The following is a 25,213-nucleotide window of genomic DNA, read 5'->3' as shown; positions in this document are numbered from 1 at the left end:
TTGAGAAAATTATGAAAACTCTTATTATGTAATTAAAGAATAATTGAAATTACAAAGTTTCAAATAAAGATGCAAAGAGGAGTAAAAGGGAAGCTTTAGGTTAGAAATACTGATTCAAGTTGACAGAAGAATGTTCCTATGCAAGTATTTGAAAAATTTCATGGTACTACATTTCCTGAAGAACATATGGGGGTTTTACAGGTTATTTATTTTAAATGAATTTACTGTTTATAGATATGGTCTGACAGGTTTCTGACAATAGTCCTTCAGCTTAATATACAGTCAATAACAATCTATCTTACCAAAACATATTTTACTCTTCTCTATCCATCCTTCTAGAAATAACTGCAGTCAGATTTTGCTTACACAGAAACTTTTTTGTCCTGAAATCTCTGGAAGCTCTCAACTAATTATCATTTATGTAAGCCTGTCTTTTTTCTGTAAATGATTTACAGATGTGCTCTGATTGTTCTTTAGTACCTGACGTATTTCCTTCCACCCGACCATATTTAATACATTTACATAAAGACATGAAATTATATCAGAAGGAATATGACTCAGCTATCAACCTTGTCACGCACTGTAACACTCAAATTTTTGCTCCATTCTGCATTGGTTAATTATGTGGTTTTTTTTCCTAATGGATGTATTTTGAGACTAATGAACAAAAAAGATATATTTTTCATGCAGCGTGACAGCAATTATCATTAGATCTAACAAACAGTTGTTAACAACAGGACAATTAGAGGTTTATAGGATATGCTGTTTTCAAATGAGTGTCTGTTGTAGCCTTGTATTTAAAAGGTTCCTCACTTCAAAAAACATTGTAGTCATCCTTTAGAATCCATATCATTCCTTACTATCAAAAACATGCAGAGTATAGCGATCCTGTCTTAAGGTAGCATGCAACTTCCTGGCTAACATAGGTAGCCAAAGATCTTGGCAGATGTGACCCTTCTAAACAATGAAAGGCTTAAGAGAAACCATCCTAAAAGCAGATCTGATGGTTGTAGACAGATGTAACTTCAGCCACTGCCTCCTAATGCTGAAGGATCAATTTAATCAGAACTAGGCAAAAAAGTCTCAAAGTCTAAAAAAATACAGGTAGAAGGGAAAAAAAAAAGAAAAAAAAACCCACAACTTCTGTAGGCAAGTTGTCTTTGCCATCATAAAGAAACCATTTGTATTCTTATGTACCTTGTATCTACATCCATAAAGCCCAAACGATCATTGCTAAAAACTCAAGTGTTTTTTTCTTGCTGGCACCAGCATCGATGTTGACAGCCTGTGAACTCAAGTTTCCCAAGGTGAGGCTATGGTTGCTACCACGACTTTGGTGGCTTTACCAAGACTGATGTTAGCAGGTCTAAAACCAGTATATAGGCTGTAGCCAAGTCCCTAGATTAGAAACTGCTGAGCAGAACTCAAACATTTCAGACCAGAAAAATGTCTGATTTCAAATTTCATTTAATCCATTCTACAATTCTGATCATCCAAACTACATTTGTTCCAGACTGCCAGAGATAAGTGTTTTTATACCCAATACCTACGCTTCCAAAACCCAAAACAAAGCCCTACAGCATTTTTTCTTGAAACAGGGAAGAGTGTGTTTCAGAATTAAATCTTTTTTTTTTTTTAAACCCAAATCCAAGTCTGTCATCACCACTTCACCTCTGCCAAAAAAGAGGAATACAGTTTCTATAGTGAAAATGATTTCTACAGCACAAACCTCTACTACATTTCGTATAACGGTTCATAGACTCAAGTTTGAAGACATCTAGGTTTAAGTATCCCGTGCTAGGTTGGTGCCACCTTACGTTCAATAATTGCTGTTTTACAGGTACTCATCACTTTGGTGAAAACAGCCATGTTTTGTAATGCCCATTTAACACGCTGCATTTACCAAGGTATCTCCCTGCTTCTTCCTGAAACAAGAAGCCCTGGACTACTATGAAAGAAAATACTCAACACCAGCATTCAAAGTCGGTGGCTTATGTTATGGTAACAACAACCACGGCACACACAGGAGCGAACATCCAGATCCAACAACAGGCACCTAGGAACACGGCTCGCTAATAAGGCCGTGTACCTGTTATTGCCTACACAGCGACTGGAAATAATGTATTCTGAAGTTATACCTACTGTCTTAAATACATATTTATGAAGGAAAGTTAAAAAAAATAGTATATCATCAGTTTTTAAGTGGTTTTATACCAATTACTTATCCCATTAACTTCTGGTAATTTGTAACAAGCTGTCATATCATTAACACAAGAAGTCAATAATTGCTGTCACTACATTTTCAACCCTCTGCTCACAACGTTCTCCTACTTCAGCAGGAGACACGATTAATGAAGCTTTCACGCAGGCAGTATATATGCACTTTATCTTTCAGCAAATACTAAGATCACAGTACATGTTAAATTTTCCTTATTTTGCATCCACTATAGAAAGAACCAGGATGTGTATACACAGGAAATTATTTCATTTCGTAGTATAATGGGAAAGGATAATAAGAATCAAGTGCTTGCCAAGATCCTTTTAAATTAGCATTTTCTTCATATATCTATTTTCTGTCAAAACAAACCTTCCTTCAAAAAAAAACAAAGCTAGCTCTCTTCACTGCAGAAATAACCTTCACAATGCAAATCAATTCACTTTTCCAACCTTGCAAACAAATGCTTCCAGAAGCAACAAATACAGCGAGAATCTTATTGCCAGCTTTCCTGCTCCTTGCAGCGAGCTGGAGGCTTCATCTCCTACAACTCTAAATAGCTGGAACAAAACCATCAGAAACAACGCAGCTAGCCAACATTGAGTGCTTTTGAAAGCCAAGGTGGCATTGGTTTTCTAGCTCAAATCACTCAATGGTTACTTTTAAATGAACAGGAAAATTACAAGAGTCAAAGCTTCTTGTTGTTTTACTATCCCAGCAAGAAAGGGAAAGAGATTCAGAGAATTTACAAAAAAAATAGAGAGAGCTAAATAAATACTGAGCTTTTCTCGCTACAGCAGTCTGCTGCTGTTCTTTCAGAAGCTGAATTTATAACAGTCAGAGGCAGTTGAACTGATAGACAGGTCTGTTTTTCATAATGCTGTCGTTACTTTTTTTTTTTGGGGGGGGGGGGAATATTTTACGTTGTTATGAAATTTAACAGATTCATTGCTCCGATGGAATAATGCACTACTTATAAATTAAAATTCTTATGTTAAATTAATAACCTTGCCATAAACCAACTTATGTCAGTGCTCTGAACAAACTTCAGAACAAGACACTTCAGAGGAAGTACTTTACAGATTATTTTACTCAGACTAAATTCAGAGTCCTTTGTTGCAAAGGATTTAGGTGCAGAAAAAAGAACCAAGTCCATCACTGACATGAACTACGCTGTCAACATGAAGAACAAGGCATACAAATACATCCTCATATACTATACAAACTATCTGAGTACGTTTTTATACAACAGGAAAGGTCAGCTCAAAGCCAACGTAGTTCTAACAATTTCTAGTTGTTAGGTTCCTTCTTCCCTGGGTCATGTAACATTCAAAAACACTTCATACATGCAACGCAGTTATTAAATGCACTTTATGTCCTACCACTGCAGATACCCAATAAAAACAATTTATATTTTAAGTCTAAAAGAGACTCTTATTATGGAGGTGCTTGTTAAATGTAGATGTTTGGAGGAAAACCTGTATTTATACACCTATATTTTGTACCTGGATTGACTGTTCTTTCTTCAGAGACCTTCTACCAAGTTTTCTTTCAAGTTTATAAGAAATTATAATCTTAACTGGTGTAATAAAAAAAAAAATAAACACAGAATTAACGGTTCAAAATGTCTAAGAGCCCCAATCGTATGCATACATTTAGAGGGAGAGAACGTGTGCAGATGCATCACAGGATCCTTTCCTAAAGCATGAATTATAGTATCTTCAATTTGAGTATTTCTGGCACAGACTTTTAGAATGTAAATGGGATTTATTTATAAAGTATGTTATTAGACCATTCAAAATACCTATGACACTTCTGCAGTCATATTAATGAAATACTCATGGGACTATGCTTTGTTACATTGATTTCTGCAGAGAAAATCCTACACAAATGCATAACAAATACTTTCTCACACAGAAGAAATACAAAAAAGGAATGCTTATTAAATTCAGAGTGTTTTATTCATTTGCTTTCAAAACCATCTTCTGAACATTTGTATTTATATCAGTAATGTTTTATATCCCGCTGTGAATAAAATCTGTATGCTATTGTTTATCCAAAGGTAATTTTCAAAAATTTTTGATCATTGTTGCAGGAGCCTTTGAGTAGCCCTGACAAAAGCCTGCTGTAGGGTTGTAGGGATGGCACAGCACACTGGGAGGACGGAAGAATGGCACTGATTCACTGCAAGGTTTAAATTCAACCTCAGACCTTTGTCAAAACTGAGACTTAGCTTTGCTCCTGGACAACAAGCAAAGCATACTTACAGGTCAAAAACTGCTCAGCCTGATTCATCTTGCAAAGCACAGTAGTAAAATGTTCCCTCCCACTAAGATCCATGAAGCAGAGCAGCAAACAGAAAGAGAAGCCCCAGCTGGTCTGCCTACACCCTGGTGCAGGTGGAGGATTTCAAACAACTCTATTTCCAAACAGAAACTGCAGCTTAATCTGATGTTTGAGGCACACACTTACATACAACTATAGAGGAGTGGTTACTGCTGACCACACAGATGTGAGATACAAACAAATGCTCAGCACTGGAGGACACACACAGCACCGTGCGGTATGTTCACACACTGCTTGCCAAAAAAAACGAGCACGCGGTGCTCGCTCGCCGCTTACCATTCTCTAAGCAAAGCACACCGGGCCCTCCAGCTCCTGCTGGCAGCCAGCATAGCCGTTGCATAAAGCCTCCTTCACAAACTGCAAGTAGACCCGGGTCAGCTGCTGGTCTAAAACTTGCACCCCAGCCAAAATTTGGCCCTGTGTTTTCACAGAGAACTACACATAGAAATGTGTTCATAGCCTGGTTCTCATCATGTTTTCTGATCACCTGTCCCTCGCTCCTGGCCTAAGCTATATATATATATATATACACACATGTAAATATATATAAAGTAATTCAGAATCACCCACATATCTGATGTGTGTGTGTACATCTGTAGCTATCTGCTTTCTCTCAAACTTTTTCTCTCTCAGGCAAATAAAAAGAAAATAATACGATCTGTCAGGTATTGACTGTGGGTTTTTTAGAAGAAAATTAATAATGAACGTAATTTTAAACAAATTATATCACAATTAGTTAGACAATTTTGATTCCCACAGCAGGTCTGACACATTTACGACCAAGGTCTGCTTTCACACTGGAGGGGGAAGTACCTTCGCCAACATTACCAGCGCTGTGCAGACCACGCGCTGGCTTTCAATTCAAAGTACATGCAAAGAAGTTTGATGCAATGCATGTGTTCAATTTTTAATTTAAAAAATAGCATTTCTAAACTTCTTTTCACTGTCTTCAAGAAGAATAGTACATGAAAAATTCAGTAGGCTTGAAAGAAACAGCAAGCATCACAAACTGTTCCCCACCCCACCAGTTCTGTGGGGCTCCCAGCAGCGTTTCATCAAGGGACTGTCTTCATTCTTTGCCAGACGCCCAGGATTAGCATGTCCACCTACGCGTTGCACTTCACACCACAAATGCAGTGCCACAGGATTTTGTTTCGCTTTTTAGGTTTACAAAGCAAAACAGCATTAACCTTTGTACTTGCCAATTATTATAATCTGATATGACATAACCCTCAAACTCAAGCTGCCCGTTTTTCTCCCCCAAACATCCACCACAGCCATACTTTTGAACCCACTTCAGAAGATACTATATTTGTGTGGATGACTTTTTTTTTTTTGAAATATAATAACCACAATAACTGTGCCTACGCAAAAAGAAGAAATTACTTTGCCATGTAGAGGTAAAATAGTCATGTCAGAAGTTTGATAGAGAGGAGCGCTTATTTCTGTACACAGGGCACAGCAATAATGAAAGCCTACATTTCCTGTGCAGAATGAGAGCTTCCTTTAATACAACCCAGCTCTAGTTTTTAATAGGAAACTGTAATAGTTGTTAACCTCTAGGTCATCTTACATACATAGATTCCATAAACTACCTTCTAAAATAATAAAATCATGCCTGAACAGGATGCGTACTCAACATATGCAATAGTCTGATATAAAATAACTTCTACTTAGAAAAAGACTTACTTTATTACACTCTGCTATTAATTACTTAATAAATGTAAATACTTAATATTTCACTTTAGGGCAACAAAACTCAAAACCTAAGAGATCATTTGAGAGGGGTGTTTCCTTCCACTTCTTTTGGTGAAATCTACTTATTGAAAGAAACGGATTTGCTTTTTCTTTCCTCTTTATTACTGTTTCCCTTTTAGATATCTCATGCAGGAAGCTTGTGAAAAGTCACAGTATGTGAATTATCTCGAAAAGAGGCTGTCATCTTATATTTATGGAAAAGGAATAAATCTCAAGCTTAAATAGAACTGGAATAATACCTTTCTTTATATTCTTTCAGCGTAGCCTTAACGGCAAACACAAATCATCCCAGTGATATTTTAAAAAATCAGACTGAAATAAAGGTGTATATGGTGCAGTCATTTTATAAGTAGAGAGACTTGCACTGTTCTTCGAAAATGTGATTAATAACTGAGTTCAACAAGTGAGCAAAAAGCCAGTTAAATAAATACAGCTTTCCCTCCAAGTAATACTTGCTCAACTAGAGTATTTACTCTATGTACTGAAGTTGCTATTTTTATGTCCCCAGGGATCGATGTGACCATGACGGGGCAAAGGCACTAGCCTTGTAGCACAAGCACAGCAAGTAGGGGTCCAGAATAATTCAGGACTTGACATCTATTAAGGATGCCCCTTTCTTTATAATGAACATCATATTAAGCACTTCTCCAAGCCTACACCAAAAGGAATCCAATGGGCAGGAACACTGTTTCATTGCTGTCCAGGACAGAACTACATTAAACTTTGTGGAGTCAGTGCCAAAGGACGGACCCTTTACAAGTGTCCACGGCTTTTGAAGAATCAGGGATCTCAGTGCTTCTTCAAGCACTAAAAACTCCAGAACAGGCTGAGTACTGAGCAAGTGACAGCACTATGGATCAGTACTTTGTGCTGCTTTTCCAGAAAAACACTGTTACTGCAGTTTAGTAAGCACAACAATTATAGAGCAAATATTTGTTTTGACACTGCTGTCAGGAACAAATCTTCATCACCAGGAAACCAAAAAGTTACCATATGCAAAACCATACACTATCAGTTATCTGCCCACCAGTGAGGTCTCCCTGGTCCCCAGGGCTGAGCAAGGCCTCTGGGCAGGTCTCCTATTGCTGCTCATTGGGAATAAAATGGAGACAACACAAACCTTCTCATTGATGTCTCTTTTGTAGTGATACTAGCAAGACTTCTGGCCCTTGTAATGCCAGAGCTGTTGCTTCCAAAATAACGTAGCTGTTGCAAATACAAAAGAATTGACAAATAGTCACTAAATGAACTTGATTCAACACTTCATAATCCTATATTAAGGGCTAAACAAAAAAATAAACCAAACACTCATTCTCGAGCGCTGTTTAGTACCACAAGCTCTTTCTGATATACATATAACCAAAAGTCACCTGGTAACTTAAAAAATATGCCATCCTCAAGTCATCCTACAGTAATGGGATTTTACATACAGCACCAATTCTTTAAAATGCCATTTTTAAAGTATTTTCAAGTGAACACTTACTGCCACTTTAAAGATTACACATGGAAGTGTTCTCACTCAGTGATTTCCCATGCACAGAGAGAATTTGCATTGCTTGAGGTGATTTCCACTTTGAAGAACTTTTAAATCACAGAGGAGCTGTCCCTTACAAAGATTTTTACATCTTTGGGTAACTACTTTCCCTTTGAGAGTTCTCTTGTTATTGTGTAATTCCCCTTTTGAAGATTTGCATATTGATGAAGAATCGCCTTTGAAGATTTTCACATTGTTGGGATGGAAGCAACTCTTTGAAAAAATGTTCACATCATGGAAGATCTACCTTCAGAATAGTGTTCATCAACAGGGTATTACCCTCCTGACAAAAAGTTTCATTGCTGTATTAACTCAGCGAAATAACTTTTGTTTTTGCACATAAATCTCTCACTTTGTAAAGCTCTTGGAAAATACATTATAAAAAGCATAGTTCTCTTTGTCTCCAAAAGTTACAACCAGAATTATCAAATAGGAAGCAGAGAGCTGACAAAAACCTTACAAACTTTTACATGCAAAAAAAAGTAACCCATCTCCTTCATGTAACTGCACTGCAAGATGATAAGAAACATCTCATGAGAAAAACAGAAGCCCAACCACCTGTTGGTGTTACATGGGTTAGGAACCAGAGCATTTGTGCTCTGGTCCTTCAGGACATCAGCATCCATCACATCTGTTCAAGTCTGCCTTAAAACTACCAAGTTTTATTTAGACACATGCCTTTTACTTATGCAAACTTATTCTATAACCACCAGATTTTTGCACAAATGCAAGAAAATAATTGATCAGCTTGACTGAATAAATGACACCTGAAACACTGTTTTACATGATATTCTATATTTCCAGCTGAGCCTGAGTATCCGCTTCCATGATGAAGAACAGACAGAAGAAACACATTTATCAATTCTTCAAAATTTATCTAATATTCTACACACAGCAGTTAGATTTGCCAGTTAGTTTTACATGCAGGCAAATAGAACATTTCCTCATTTAAGAAACTTAATTTTTCCTTTTAACCGTTGCAGAATTCTGAAGCACTCATTTAAGAAAGCCTAACAAAATTCCCAAGAAACTACAAAAAGATCAATTCTTCCCACAAAGAACATTGTGGTACAATGTGAATGTATTACACAATATAAAGTTAGTGATACTTGAAATAAAGCAAGTCAAAATAGCAACAGGAGAATCCTCTGAAGAATCCTCACATTTCATGATGTCAGAAAAGCCCAGTTGATGTCAGGGGGTCATAATTTCAAAGCCTTCTAAAAAAAGTTGAGGTTTTCATTACCACAAATTAGGTGCTTGTATCATTAGATGTTGTTCAATGAGAACCTACAAGCAGTTTACCTGTGCTTCCACATCTCCTGAAGCAGCAAAGAGCACTTCAAGGTAATAGAGAAGAAACAACTCCCCTGAGACTTCCTACCGGGTTATTGCCAGAAATTCTTGGAAAAAGCTGTTATATTTCTATAATATCTGACAGGCCAAAGTTTGTTGTTTTTTTTTTTTAAAGGAACAAGATATAAAATTATGAGAACTATTTTTGTAAGTGAGCAATATAATTCCTAGATTTATACGAATTCTACCACTGGCTTTGCGAGTGGGGAGAAGAGATGAGAACATACTAGTGCAGGACTGAAGAAGGGAAGTAGTGTTGGAGGGGGAATTTCTTCAGTAGGAAAAGGTGAGACTGGAAAAGTTTCATCCGTTGGCAGTAGAGAATGAGGATCATGATGTCAACTGTAGCAAATATATTAGGCAGGTTTTTCCACAGTGACTTTCCATAAATCATCATCAGGTGTAAATTAATTGCTGTGGAAAACAACATTATTTTCATATGAGTGGTTATGAGATCACTTTGGTACTGTAAACACAAGTTTTGCAGTCAAATTATAATTTCCTGAAGGCTTCCTATTGCAATGCAAAGGAAGTCATTCTAACAGAGCAAGGGACAGCGAGAGAGTTAGAGAAATGAGCATTAACAATCTCCATTCATTAGCAGGAAGCTGTTAATGGTTCGTGGTGATTAATCATATTAAATAACTATTGACCAGCCACAGTTAAAAACTATTTAGTGTCCTGTTCCAGAAAGCTCTAAGTAGGTACTTCATCTATTCTCAAATGAAACATTTTACTTGTTTTTATGCAGCATATTTGACCATTAAGCCTGGAACCTGAACTTTTTAGTATTATCATGCCAAATGCATGCAAGTTTAGTTAACTACCGTTATTTGAAGACTTTCTCCCCACCACCACCCACAAACTTGACACTTAGCAAATGTCTCTAACATACACCAATGTGTTTCGGTCTTTTTTCCCCTTCCAGTGCAGATTACGAGCTCCCACCATTTCTAATGCAAATACTTCTGAATATCCCCAAATGAAACACCACCACCATCAGTTTCAGCTGGTTTCTCACCAACCATAATTTCTGACAAAATCTAGAGTTTGTAATAAATTAACCTCAAAACAAAGTTAAGCACAAGACTAACTTCTGGAAATATTCCACACAACTCCGGTTTCTCTTACTCAGATCTACCAGCCATATAGATGGCAGATTTCTATGTTTCTAACAACAAAAGTTGTGAAAAAACACTTTTTAAAATAGATTATAGGTAGCTTTGGTCCCAGCAGCTGGTTGAGATGGCAAAATCAACTTAGTTCTTTTATCGTGCTTTCAATCAAACTTTTGTCCCAGTATCATTGTAGGTTGTAGTAGGTCCCCACCACTATACTTTCCTGGGCAAGTAGAGGTGCTGTTGCAGCCCTATGAGCCAATATGATAAAGCTTTTCAAAAAGCAGGGGAGCTGTCATCAGCAAGTTCTGACAATCCCTGGACAAAGTGGGGGGTGGACCACCATCACAAAAAAAAAAGCGTGTGCACATGTGTTTAAAAATAAACAAAAAGACAGGCAGTTCTGACAAGAAAGACTTCAAAAGGCTTCTCACAGCCTTGGGTAATGTAACCAGATCACCATTCCCTGTCCTTTTTCAACCATTTCATACTCTCTTCCTATCAGAGGAGAAAAGCTCTTTTGTACTTGGTCCCCTAACGAAACTTAAACACTCACTTTCTCCCACCCAGTCAAATCCAAACTATTATTGCTAGTTCAGCAACATGTTACATACATCATTCATGGCACTTCTTGTACTTCAGACCAAACCAATCCTTCCAGAAATAGCTTGCTTTTCAATAAACTTCTGTTGCATTGTGACCTCTGAAGATAGTGAGCACAACTCATTTCCCTAAAGTACCACAGCTGTTTCTAGCATTAAATACCAGAGCCTTAAAAATTTACTAGTTCATGCTCTAAACATTACTTCAGTGTTTAAATTGCAATTGCAAAAGTGACTGTCCCCTCACAGAAGATCACGATGAGATCTTACAGCTCTTCATTGCTATTAGTCACCCTTACCTTGGCAGCAGAATGCATCACTTGCATCAGGTGTCAGAGAGCTTTCCATAAGTAAAACTAAAACTTCACACACTCCAGTAATGTTTGCAGTGGTATAGCTGTTCCCCCCCCCCCCTTTTTTTTTCCTCCTGTTGTTGTAAGACATTACTGTTTCCTAGTTCCAAAACAGGCACTGCACTTCTAAAGTATGTTATGGTTTAGAGCACCCAGCAGCTGATACTGCCCTTAGATGTTACCAGAACATATAAGGTGCTTCATATTTAACAGTAAACATGCAAACACTAGGACAGATTTCACCTTCCCAAAGAAAGGTCCTGATTTCATAAATATTGACAAGAGTCCCTGCTACAGACAGAATGCACTGACTACCCCTGTCCCAACTAATAATATCATCCTCTGCACAAAGCTGAAGCAAGCAACTGGCTTCTGTCATACTATGGTTCAGAAGTACAACAGCACTTCCCACTTCATATTTGGATCCCATCAGGCCATGCATACTGGAGATTTCTATTCTTTTTTTTTTTTTTAAAAAGCACAACTTCATGATGCCCTTGATACTTTCAGACATCTTTGTATATGCATGTATGATGAGAGATATTATGGATTTATCAGCTCTGTGTTTTGGTTTAGGTATTGTTGAAGAATTTCATGTGTTTCATATGAAAAAAACATGGAAACATTTCATGATCTGTTGTCCTATTTATGTCTGGAAATTTTGTCATAACTTTCATAGCTCAGTGATACGATATTCTGATACTCAGTGCTGTTATGACAGAACCAAAACTTAGGGTGCACTTTCCTTAGTTTTGAGTGAAACATTTTCCAGGAACATTTATTAGGGTCACAGTGAAACTTACAAAGGGATGGTGAATTCGCTGCGAGCAAAATGCCCCACTGCCAAGAATAAGAAAAACTGAGGTTTCTCAGGCTTTTGTCTATCCTGCAACAAGCAAGTGAACTGGTAGTATGCAACATCCTCTATTATAACTATAGAAGTTTGACTATGAGATGCTGACAAGTCTGTAGTATGCTCTGCAGAAACACTTTTCTCCTGAAATTGAAATATCTTTTGGCTCTTTTATTTGACTAAAGAAACCCAAACAACTGTATAAAAGACTTCAGTTCCAACAGATGTTCAAGTGAGCAAGCTGAAACCAAGCAGGAACATTGCAAGGCCTGCCCCTTCACTTGCTAGCAAAAAAAAAAAAAGTTCAGTATAAATATATACTTAATTGTTTTCACCTTGCTCCCTTGTCCTTACCCTTTAAGCAATATAATGGAATGCAAGTAATTAAGTATTTACATACCCACCTCCTCTCCACACAACTACAATAACAGGATAAAAGAAATTGTCAGGTATACTTGCATATTCAGCTTTTACAGAGCCTACATACCAGTACAAAATTAAAATATTTGAACTTAAATTTGAATTTTGTGCTCATAATTCACACAAATTATGAGACTTCAGTTTGAGTTTGTTTAGGTGATGGAGAATGGCATCTAACCTTTCAGCCCTCTTATTCTGGGACAAAATCATTCTGAAAAGGTGGCCAAAGCAATCAATTGCCTCTTTGCCTAAAAAGAAGGTTATTTACATTACTTGGGACTGAGGCACAGCTTAAGAAACTATTACAGAATGGTATCTTGATTTTAAATTAAATGTCAAACACAGTTATACAGTGGTGAAGTACCCTCGGCTGTCTGGCAAAAGTGTAACATATTGCATGCAAAATATAAGGAGATAAGATAGAAAAAATAAACAACCAAGCAGGAAACCCTAACTGCAGGGGGAACAATTCCAGCATAGGCACAGAGAAATACTGCTACCCCGGCTTACTCTGGCGTACTGCAGCACTGTGGTCTGCCTGGTTCCAGAAGGCCTACACGGACAGGGAGGCAGAGGGGGCCTGCACTCAGGGGAGTTTGCAGGAGGGTGGAAAGACCTACAAACATAAGGAAGAACCTTTGAATTTGTGTTACAAAGCAATTAAATAAAAAAAATAGAAAAAATAATTTGCATATAACACCTACATTTACCCAATCCACTCCAACACCTAAAAATTTTCTGTCACAAATATGCTTCTCTGCAAGTATGAGCATAGTCTTTAGAAGCCAAAATTACGCAATGCCTTTTCACAAAGTTACTGCTGGACTAAGCTCACTTCCTTTGAGGCAGTCAGATGCTAAACTCCCGCTTAGCCCCTCACCGGCCGGCCTCTGGCCCGTACTGGGTGCCCACAGCAGGGTGCCGGCAGCAGAGGAGCTGCTGAGTGACCGCTGTGAGGAGAGGCCAGCGACTGCCCCAGGCCGGACGCAGCCAGCTCCAGGCAGCCCCGCAACAGACCCACTGCAGGACACAGCTCAGCCCACCTGCAAAGCTGGCAGCAACTCTGTGAAAGAATACTTAAGAAAATACATAAATCATCCCCAAGTCAAGTCTGTTTTGCCAGTGACAGTCCCTGTCTTTATCTTGACGCACAAACTTTTCCCTCTCCTTTCCTCCCCTAGTCAGGCTAAGGAAAGGGAGTGAGAGAGCAGCCGGATGGGCTTCTGGCAGTCAGGCAAGGTCAGCCCACCACACTGACACAGGCAGACATGACACCTAACATCATGTAGCTCACCTGAAATACTATAAACACACAATAGTGTTTTTATATTTCCAGCCAAGTAACCAATTTGCTGGACCACATTACTCTGGTACAATGTAGGTTGTAAAACACCAGAAGATACAGATTTGATACAACAGGCTACAGGCTGGATATATTTGGATTCCAAGTAATGGCCACCATGTTTTGGACACCGACCATGACAGAAACCACAGTTCTTCCATTACCACAGAAAGCTCAGATAGCACCTTTGCAGAGCAGGAATTGGCATATTTGGCTCTGTGATGGCATTCAGAGCTTCTACACTTTCTTATTTCTTTTTGTACATATGTACTGATAAGTGATCATGAAAATTCAAACAATATTCAACAGCACATTCTCATGACGGCCTGGCTGTACAATTTATGCTGTCTGAAGATGGCACGTATAATAACTTTATACGAAGATAGTCTTAATAGAAAGTTATACTTAATAGAAAGTGATACTAAAAAAAAGGAAAAAAAATAGTGTCATTCTGCAGTCTTGTTTCAGTGAGTGAAATGGAGGATTTAATCTACACACCAAATAAAAATGAAAGTTTCAGGTGGTCGTGACTGATCTACACAAATATCATAGTCTCAAGAGTCAACAAAGCAGTTTAAATTTTCAAGCATATGGCTTTTACAGCTTCAGTTAATTTAGGCCTTTTTACTATGAAAACATTTAAAACACCTGTCATTTTTAAACTTATGAAGTTATTATCAAGGTCAGCTACCAACAGAATATTGCATATTACTGAAATAATTAGTAACCAATTTTCTCAAAAGGCTTTTTTTTTTTTTTTTTTTTTAAGAACTTGACAACAGGTCCTTTAATCTTCATAAACTCTTTTGGAATGACAATTTCATTTCCAAAAGTCAGAGATGACAACCTAATGAAAACTCACCTTTGTCTGACAAATTACTGCTAATGCCATGAAAACATTCAACCAGATGCTGATCTGCTGCTTATTCAACCACTATAGTTTCTAATTAGAATGAATATTTTTATAAGCCTGTGTTATCCGTTTTTCTGAAGGAAAGCTAATAACAGAGCTACTAACTCTTACAATCCTGACTCCACATACATCAAACTGAGAAACAAGATTACAGTGCTAAGAATGCCTTCATTTGGTGCTGTTTCCTGCTCACATCATACGGGTCTATTCTTATTTCTGTGACTGCACTGCCATTGACTTTATTATAATCACTTCTAATCTACTACTATACTTAGTGACACAGAATCTCAACTGTATTGATGTTTGATGAGTACATTTGTCTTTCTCTGTTTTCCATGGCTCACATCCGTAGCCATAAATTAACCTCATATAATTTTTACTGTATAATATACTACTTTATCTAATTGAAAGAACTGCATGAATCAGATTTATAAAGTGTATTTCTAGCCATTATAAAACATTATAAAACCATTATCACAGCAGTCTTAAGCTTTTAGAAAATACTCATTAACAGAAATTTTTCCACAAACCTCCACTAACATTGCAAAACCAGAAGAGAATCTTGTTGATATTCAATGAGATTTGGATGCACTATGGTGCAGGTATTCCAGATGATCTTTAGAGACATATGTATAAAAATGAATATGATATTCAATGTAAATACAATGGAAGAAAGTATTACTAGATACTAGACTAAAGAGAGCTAAAGTCAACAGCATATTGACTTCCTACTCACCAGAAGGTTTGTTTTCCTACTGTACACCAAGAAGGACAAGTCCTGGAATAGATCCCAAGCACCTTCTGAGAAACATTTAACTGAATAACTACTTCTGATACAATGGAAGAGTATTGTTGATAATAAAGAGATACAGACAGACACTAAACATGGGTATTTGTACAGACCTTCAAGATCTAAAAGCATGATTTTAGAAACTAAACAAAGTATTAAAATCAAGCAAATACATATGAAAGCCAAGCTATCTTCAATCTGAAATGCTGCCAGGAAACCTTTTGAGTTTCTTTTAAGAACATACCATATTCATCCTCTTGGTGAGAGGGAATCATTTCTGTAAGGAAACTGTGAGGCATCAGGTAACACCAGGATTTCAGTACAAAGGATAATGAGAGGCATTGTATAAACATTTCAGCATCAAAATACTTTTAAATTGTTATTGAAGAAACCAGGATAAACTTAATAAAAAAAAAGTCAGCCAGCCCACACTAGCATCCTTTATGCACTGTTTACTTCAAGAGATAAGCACTATCCATTGCAAAAGAACGAACATTAAATCAATGCTCCTCTGTTTAACAGGAAGAGCCACACTACTGGACTTGCCTTTTTTTTTTTTTTTCCAGACAGTAAAATTGTTTGCTATTTGAAGAGGCTAAAAAGAAGTTATTACTTGTTCCTAATCAAGTTCTGTTTCACGTTATTATACAGTATTGTATAATATTGTAGGGTTGGTTTCATTCCATTTGTTCTATTATTCTTTAGCTCTGAAATTCTCCTATAGCGCCACTTGTCAGCCATTGAACATCTCAAGAGTACGCAGAAAATATCTCAATTTCCCCATTCTCTCCCCAGCAAGTGAAGAGATTGTAACAAACTTATTGCACTCTACAGGTACCTTAATGGAGGCTGTAGCGAGGTGGGGATTGGTCTATTCTCCCACGTGCCTGGTGACAGGACGAGGGGGAATGGGCTAAAGTTGCGCCAGGGGAGGTTTACATTGGATATTAGGAAGAACTTTTTTACCAAAAGGGTTTTTAAGCATTGGAATAGGCTGCCCAGGGTAATGGTTGAGTCACCGTCACCGTCCCTGGAGGTCTTTAAAAGATATTTAGATGTAGAACTTAATGATATGGTTTAGCGGAGGACTTGTTAGTGTTAGATCAGAGGTTGGACTAGGTGATCTTGGAGGTCTCTTCCAACCTAAATGATTCTGTGAAACTGCTCTGAAACACTGAAATGCTAAAAGACTGCAGCATAAATCCAAGTATGGTGTCTTTTTTTTTTTTTTTTAAGAAAGAAAGAAAAGGAAAAAGAAAAACAAAGGAAGAAAGAAAAACAAAAAAAGTCAATATAATGATTTTCCTTGAAGCAAATAGAGCCCAGCCAGTTAGGGGATAAAGACTTTACCCTTTTTAAGTTAACACCATTCAACTACTCCCTCCCTAATAACTTCTGGATACTGCAGTGACTTGTATATATTTATACACTTAATCCTACATTATCCAACAGGCTTGGATAAAGCTAGCATTATTTTGCAAGGAAACGCAGGCCTCTTCTTAAAGAGGCACTGTGGTAAACAAGATCAATAACTTCTAATTTCTTACAAGTCCAAGTGACAGCGCACAATGCGGTAAGACACTATTTACATGAGAAGCAATGAATGAAACCATGATGACTTCAGATACGTTAATGATCCTGTCATTGAAATGCACATCCACTGTGCATTTACAATGGAATGTACACATGTATCATGTTAGCCTTACCTCTGATGTTTTGATCTACCAAGAAAAAAAATGGTAAAAAGACATGAAAATGCAGAATTTCAGGAAATAGCAAAAACAGTTCAAGCCTAAATGTACAGCAATAAAGGAAAGTTCTTTATTCTTTCCCCTATAAGTTTGTAGTGAATTAAAGCTTTTCCAGACTCAAAAGATAACATTTTATACCTTTATTACTTAGCTGTATATTTGAAAATGCAGTGCACAGACTGGTCTGAGTCTGCAAGAAAGTTATTTTGTTGTATGAGGAAGTTCACAAGGTTTATTTTTTCCCCTCTTTAAGAAATCACAAAACCACGTCACATGTAAACAAAGAAATCCGCAATATTTATTCTGTCCCAGGAACATCTTTTCTAGATAGTAAAAAGAGAGAGTCTCTGGTTTAAAAAGGAAAAAAAATGCTTAGATTTGGTAAGGACATACTCAAGCGTTGCCTGTAGTAGGTTACACAATGAGAAGGCATAGAAGAGAGGTTCCTACAAAAAGATTTGACAATGAAATTAAGTAGGGATTTAATTATTCTTATAACTTTTGTTTAACATACTTTAATACCATAGGGTGAAGAAACTTGTGCTGAGAAGGCTTCTTCCTAATGATGCTCCTCTAGAGGGAATCAAATCCAGCTTATAACTGTTCTATTAAAAATAAATAAATTTAAAGCTTGATGTACCTGCATGTAGTCAATCTAACATTCAGATGTTGCCACTACCACCCATGTAGTTTTTGAAATTATTTTACTACTGATCCATTGGTCAATAAAAACATCTTTACTATGCATTTTCTGCCTGAAAATACAAGCCACTTGGCAACCATAGCATGTTTGGAAGCAAGCAATTAGCAACCAAGAACACGTACATTGTCTATAATCGAGTTTTTTTTTTTTACTTGTTTGTTTTATTTAGCTGTTCTTAAGGAGGCAGGGTTTTGTTTGTTTTGCATTTAATTTACAACCTGCTGGTTCATTAAAGACTTATCCTTTGATTATAAGGACCCTGTTCCTCCTATCACTGCTATCCCTGCTTTCCATCATAACACTAGTCTGGACAGCACTTTTGAAAAAGTATAGCTACCATAAGAACCAATTGCAATTTTCAAGCAGAAAATAGGTGTATACTACTTTCAGTAGGCAAGCAGCATTTCATTATTTAGGGATGACATATCATTACAGCGTTACATCTAGAGGTTAAAATTCTAGCATGGTGCTGAAAATTTTAAGTGGTATACTGAAAAGCCACTATCATTATTTATAATAGTTTTTCCAGCTGCAAAGTGTGGTGGATGGTGCAAATTAAATGTTTGCTGGGAGAAAACCTTCTCTAATAATAACAAAGTTAACAGCAAACTATAGATGCTAAGCCAAAAACTAATTGAAGTATAACCAAAAATGAGTCTGGGAGGTACATACACTTTTCTGCCACTCGGAAGTAATTGAACAGAATATCCATAAGAACAAGTAGGAAATTTCTAATTTCTGAACAATCCCCATGGAAAGAATACTTCATAATACGTAGTGTCATTTATAAGCTATTTCTTCCAATTGCATTTTTCTTATGCGGGTACAAACTTAATTGCCTTTTAGTTCTCAGCACAATCATATGAAATTTAGCCCTTTGCAGAATGGCATAGTGAAAATTCCCGTGCAAGGAATACAAACAAACGTTCCTTGTAATCAACACACACACCATGAACACTGCTGGACGAAGATGCTAAAAGTGTGCAAGAACATAGGACTTATGGGAGACAACAGCAGAGTGCTGCCCCTGTCAAGGGAAGGCAGGCCAGAGTTTTATTTGTGGGCTGAGCGATGATACACAACATGCCCAGCTCAGCAGAAAACAACACTTACACAATGCATAAAGCCTGCATTGTAGCTGTGCACACTGCAATGTGATGAAACTTAGGGACATTTTTCACCCTGGAAAGCGTGGGTAAGCAATGACCTCATGTTTACTCCCTAAATAGAGTTTACATGGATCCATCTGCAAACATATTAGTTTCAAAATAGCAGGTACAAAAAAATTTCCCTGTCTTCCTCTAGATACGTGACTCTCTTCTTGAAATGAAAGAGAAAATAATGATCTGGAGTATCTTAACATGCTGAATAGCCAATACAATCCTGAGTGGACTGAACATTAGGACTTATTTCTTCCTTAGAGAGAATGATCAATGTAAACATCTCTAACAAACATCTTCAAGGAATAATATATTGGATAGAGGTTACCTGTTACAAGACTATATCCTTCAGACAGGGAAGTATAAAAATAATAGTAGTAGTAGTAATTTGTGGATGTATGGCAAAAAACATTTTAACTTCTTCCCTTGACATTCTGCTTTAATATTTTTTCTTATTAATTGCTCAACATTTAAGCATCCTGAAATACACTGTAAAATAAGACTGTTCTATTTTAGCAATCAGCTCTTTTGACATCAGAAAACCACACGTTCTAGGGAAACATCAAGCATATTTTGACACACCCAGAGCCACAGAAAATGGTTCTGCCACTTGTTTACAGAGCAAGTGACAATATTATTTCGAAGTTCTAGAAGAAGCGATAGACAACTGGTAGCCTCCAGGAAGCATGCAGTCTTACAAGCAGTACAGCATTTTGGCGCTCCGCTCCAAGCTGTGGACAAGGCTGCCACCTCACCGATAGCACTGATCGACTCCAGGAACTATTCAAACCTTGCATCACGCCATAACTCACAGCCCCTTAGCTAGGGACACACATCATTTGAGATACTCGCCTTTGTTTGTAAATTCTTCTCTGTTAAATCAGCAATGTTATGTTTTTCCTGTGCTCCACTTAGCATTACGCCAGCATGGCAGGGAGCTGATTCTTGTTCCTTCAGCGGACAGGTGGCGTGAAGCTGCAGCTTAGAGCACAGAGATAACGCAGCCCCTGAAGCTGCCCTCCAGAGTACTCCCAGCTCAGCACAGACACCTAACTCTGGGACTGCAGTCCTCCCTGGAGGAGGAATTGAAAAGGGCAAGGGAATTCAATAACTTCTGAGCTTTTAAAACTCTAAACTTTTAGAACATTTAAAACAACCTAGTATCAGAATTTGAAAAATAAAATAAAAAGTATTTAAATATATATCTTAAAATACATAGAGAAAGAGAAAAGAAAAACAGGACTTCCAGTGGGGTTTTAAAGTTAAAGACTTTCCCACTCAGAAAAAAATATGATTATTATGTCATTGTAAAGCAGAAAAGAACTTTTCTTTCTTGAGCACCCCCTGGACTGTTCGGTATAGCTGGAGCGACAATGCCATTGACTCACAGCCTTTTAGAGAACAGCTGCACCCGAGGCCTCTGATTCTAGACATGCAAATAAATCCCGAATCTCCATACAGCACGTCTGTCTCAGCTAGAGTGCACGTGAAGTACTGTGCAGAACAAGTACTTCTGAACTTGGTTTGGTAAAACACGAATTCAGTTTCTTTACATTAAAAACAGTAGAGCTTTTTTCTTCTAATTTCTTGAAACAAAGCCATTTGTGTTCCACAGGTGCTTGTGAAAGGTGATAACCTAAAATGTAAACACCTGAGCACATTTACATTGCTCCACCAAGAGATGTGAGAAAGAATATAACGTTTTTCAGAAAGCTCACAGATGCATTTGACTATATACCCTTTTAAAATTATTTTATTTTTTTTTAAACACAAAAGTAGAATCAAATTGTACCTAAACTTTTCCACATGCCAACCCACTTAAATAACTAATAAAAATCATGACAGCATTTAGTCCTTCAAGTAGGACATCTTTTCAAGTTTGTAAGCTATGGTAGCTTTTTAGATTCAGAAGTACCTGCAGATAAGAAATGATTTTCAAAGGACATTATCAGAGCACCTAAATGGGACAGATTTTAAACATGCTCAGCAGTCAACAGGTCTTGTTTACAACACACAACACTAAAGGAGCATCAAGATATTATGAAAATATTTTGAAAGTTTTCTAGATCCTTATGTTGGGACCATTCTTTTTCCTTTGCATCAGCCTGCCCTTTTAGTTCTTTAGCATCTGAGCTGTTTCTTTTAGCACTGGTTTCTCCTTAGAAGCTTTTGTCATGAAACTTCTGTCAGCTTGAAGTCATCTGTGAGCCAGAGACAAGGAATTTAGGTTCACATATTGCGGTTCTGTCACATGTTTTGATATTCTTTCAGCCTTCAGTGCATCCTTAACACTTCACAGATATTCACTGGCTTCTCCCCAGAATGATCTCCTGGACCTACCATGTAGCTAAACAAACTGATGTACTTCATAGATCATGTTTGGTGCCATTACCCCCAGGCAGGCAACACTGACAAAGAAACGAGCTCTTGGGGTTGTTGTGTTTTTGTTTTATGAGGTAGTACGATGCAGCTCGGCTGAGATACTAGTTGGAGCAACACAACAGATTATGAGAAACAAGACAAGATCAGAATAAAAGGCTTTGAGATATTGACAATCTCTCCATCAACCTTGCTGCAACTCTTCTTTACGAGACGCCTGAGCAAGCTACAGCTATATTTCCATTTTCCCTTTCTTTTTTGTTGTCCACACATGCCTACATGCTCTGTAGCATACCCAGTTCTGCATCAAGTTCTGCCAAAGCCTTAGAGGGACGTGGTGATGAAAGAAAACACAGAAAACTGACGTTTGTAAATCAAACCAGTTAGGAAATATGAATAAAAGATATATATATAAAATATATATTCAGAGTTGAAAGGGCACATCTGCGTTGATAACATTATCATATTTTTGCATCATTCACATAGAAAATTTCTAACCAGAAGTAGGTGATACATAAAATGTTAATGTGGGGTACAAGATATCTTACAATCAGTAATTAAAACTGATTTTTAACCATTACTACCAGTGAGCTAAGCATACTCCTGAGACATACACCAACCTGCATTTAGCCTTGACTTTTAGTACCTAAATGGTATCCAAATAACCTTTGTCTCCAAAGTATTCTCCAAAGCAGATAGATGGGGGGGGGGGGGGGGGGGGGAACCACAAAAAACAACACACACCCACACACAAGATCAGGTACCTTGTGAGAAAGCAACACTTAATCACAGCTGACTAGTATTTAGTTATTCTCTTTTAACCACACTTCTTAAATTAATACTATGTATTTGCAGCCACCAGTAGAGAATTCAATCGGAAAATGCTTTACATGCTTTTGTCATCATCTTCCTACTTTAAATGATTGCTTTCTAAGGCGTTCATTGCTTCAAAGTTTCTCAGTCATTAAAGGCGTAGTTTAGGAAATATAGGTTTGTGAAACGGAAGTTAAATCTTCCAGCAAGAATAATTCTCAGTCAGTCTAAAACGATCCGGAGTAACAGTGATTTTGAGAAATATCTGTTCCCTCTGTTTGCCTGTCATATCATAAGGAATGGGAACAAAAAGGTTAAATCCAAAAATTAAAAGCATTACTTAACATACACTCAGACCATGTTAATGCATGCAGCATTCAGTTAGGAATATAAAAATCCCTAACCATTTCCTGAGAATTTTCAATTTTTTGTTTCTTTCATCCTTACAAGCAAAATCTGTATTTTCTGAGGTTAATTTAATTTTGCCAAAACATCAAGCCAAACAACGCCTTTGACTTCACTATGAACTCCACACAAATTTTTAGAAGCACAATGTGCACTGCTGCATTTATAGCATAAACTGGGAGACTGGAAAACAAATTCAGGCTTAAAGCCCTATTGCAGCTTGCTCTGAGCACAACTGTGGGCAGGAAAGGCCTCAAGTCAGTAATGAATCCCTTCCTGCAGCACTTCTCATTTACTAGATTGCGATACGTAATGCATTCTTTCACGTACACTTGCAGGTGTCACAGCGAAAGCACCATTAACTGTTAAAATTAATTTCTACAATTCTTAAAACAAAATAACTTGCCATGCTACGTGACTTGAGCTCCAAGAACACATTGCCTGTTTTGGGAAGAAAGCAAGACGGTCTGATACTTCTTTAGTTATTTAGAGTACATAAAAAGCTGGCTTATCTTTTTGTTTGTTTTAATCGTAGCACTCAAGGGAAGAGTTACTTAAGATCCTGAATCTTCAGTTAGCACCCACACTACCCAACTCAGCTCAGACAAGGATTTACTCATTTGGATATTCTCTCAAAGGACTGTTTCTCAGAACCATATACCCCGCACATGAACTTCAGTCTCTACTAGTTTGACCATTTACTTAAAATGTTTGTTACTTTCTCCTGTTTCCAAGATCAAGCTGCAGCACACACTGCTGTTTCACCCGCTCTCCTGCCTGGTACTACATCTGCAGATTCCAAAACCATTTCATGTGACAAGCAGTTAACCATATGCTTCACAATTTCTTCATTGTTTCAGAGCAGATACGGGAATTTAAGATGGGAAGCGTTAATGTAACCATATTTTCCTGTGGCTACGTAGCTATTCAGATCAGAAACAGTATGGAAGATCCAAGACAGCAGGATGAAGATGGTTGAGCAATCAATACTGACGCACAGCCTGTAATTCAAATTCTCACCCAGGTGGATTACTAATGTGTACTTCTCAAGCTTTTATATTCAGAAATCTTTACTTATTGTGGTGTTTCAAATCAAGTAAAGTCATTGCAATAAATGAGCCTGGAAAGGTTTAGGATTAGAGCTTATAAGAGTTTGCTAATTAGAGCAAATGCAAAATGCCCTGGTCAAAGGGAAGCAGAGATACACAGGTTAAGCTTTCCTCATTCCTCCACTTCAGACCATGTGTGCTGAGCCCAGAATCTGCTGCAGTAAGGTAGTATCAACGAGTACTGGAAATGTATGCATAGAAACCTCTAATAATACAATACAAGGAAAAAGTTGGAGGTTTTAGACCTCGCTAGAAAAGATGAAATCTTTTTCAAATAAAAATTGTAAATTATCTTTACTGATGCTACGCAGAGAAACCGATACTTTCAGAACAACCATTTGTCAGATTTTCAGAAGTTCTCTGGTCTAATTTTGTATTTGAATATTGTCACCAAATACTTTATTTGGTGGGAAGACTCCAATATCTGACATGCTAAATTGTACTGTAGATTTGTCCGAGTATGTAAAACCTGATCTTCTTCAGACTGTCTCTGATCTCCATAAAGCTTTCATAAAAGACCATCTTCCTTTTGTCAAGAGACTTCACTCCCTAGTTTATTCCTACAGTAGAAAAATCCAATTTATGTGAAATAAAATGCTATGAAAAACATTTTACTACCTACATACTAGAAAAATTTCCTACAACAGGAAAAGAAATCATTTTTCTATTGAAAATCTTCATTTTACAAATTTACATGTGTTTTCAAAACTTTTAGGCAAAACACAGACTAATTACAATTGATTAAAGCAGATACATTTGTGCTCATTTTTCCAGAAAGTATCAAAGTAAAATTAACTTGACTTCAAAAAAAGGATCTTTACTCCCGTGTAGAAACAAATGGAATTCTTGCTAACAATGGCTCAGGAATGAGCTATATATAATTAAAAAATGAAAGTGTCTGTTGCTTATGTGCTCCTATGTGTAACTTTGAGCACAGCAGAAGAAAAAAAAAAAAAACAAAAAACACAGAACACTTTCTAAATCCAAATTTAATTTGAAAAATGGCTTGGACCATTTTTTTTTCCAGGTAAACACAAGGCAAGATTTCCAGATTTTAACAAGTACATATTTCAGCTTGAAATTATTAATTATAGCATTAGTATAATTGTGAAAAAAATATAGTCACAAAAATAACACATTAAAATACAGTTTCATTAAAAAATATAAACAAAAAGAAAGTTGTCTACTTTTTGCCTCTTGTTCTAGCTAAAATAAAAATTCAGCCTATCCTTCAAAAGAAGGATTTTCAGCATATTTTCCAGCTATAATCAGGAGGTTCTCATCGTAATTCAC

At 37.1% G+C, this 25,213-nt stretch overlaps 1 protein-coding gene across 16 annotated transcripts in view; it reads right to left on the bottom strand.

Moving 5' to 3' along the window:
* The window catches only part of CDH11 (cadherin 11), a 464,785-nt gene that overhangs the window by 259,026 nt on the left and 180,546 nt on the right, over positions 1-25,213 (bottom strand). For 7 of the 16 annotated variants that reach the window (XM_083794684.1, XM_083794694.1, XM_083794698.1 and 4 more), the window contains one exon: positions 13,066-13,171. The exons of the other annotated variants lie outside the window; for them this stretch is intronic. The gene's annotated coding sequence lies outside the window, so the exon portion shown is untranslated. The remainder of the gene's footprint in view (positions 1-13,065; positions 13,172-25,213) is intronic. 16 annotated transcript variants of the gene reach the window in all.

Source organism: Anser anser, assembly GCF_964211835.1.
Source record: "Anser anser genome assembly, chromosome: 11".
Classification (NCBI taxonomy): Eukaryota; Metazoa; Chordata; class Aves; order Anseriformes; family Anatidae; genus Anser; species Anser anser.
The sequence above is the reverse complement of the archived record's forward strand: the minus strand, read 5'-3'. Positions and strand labels throughout refer to the sequence as shown.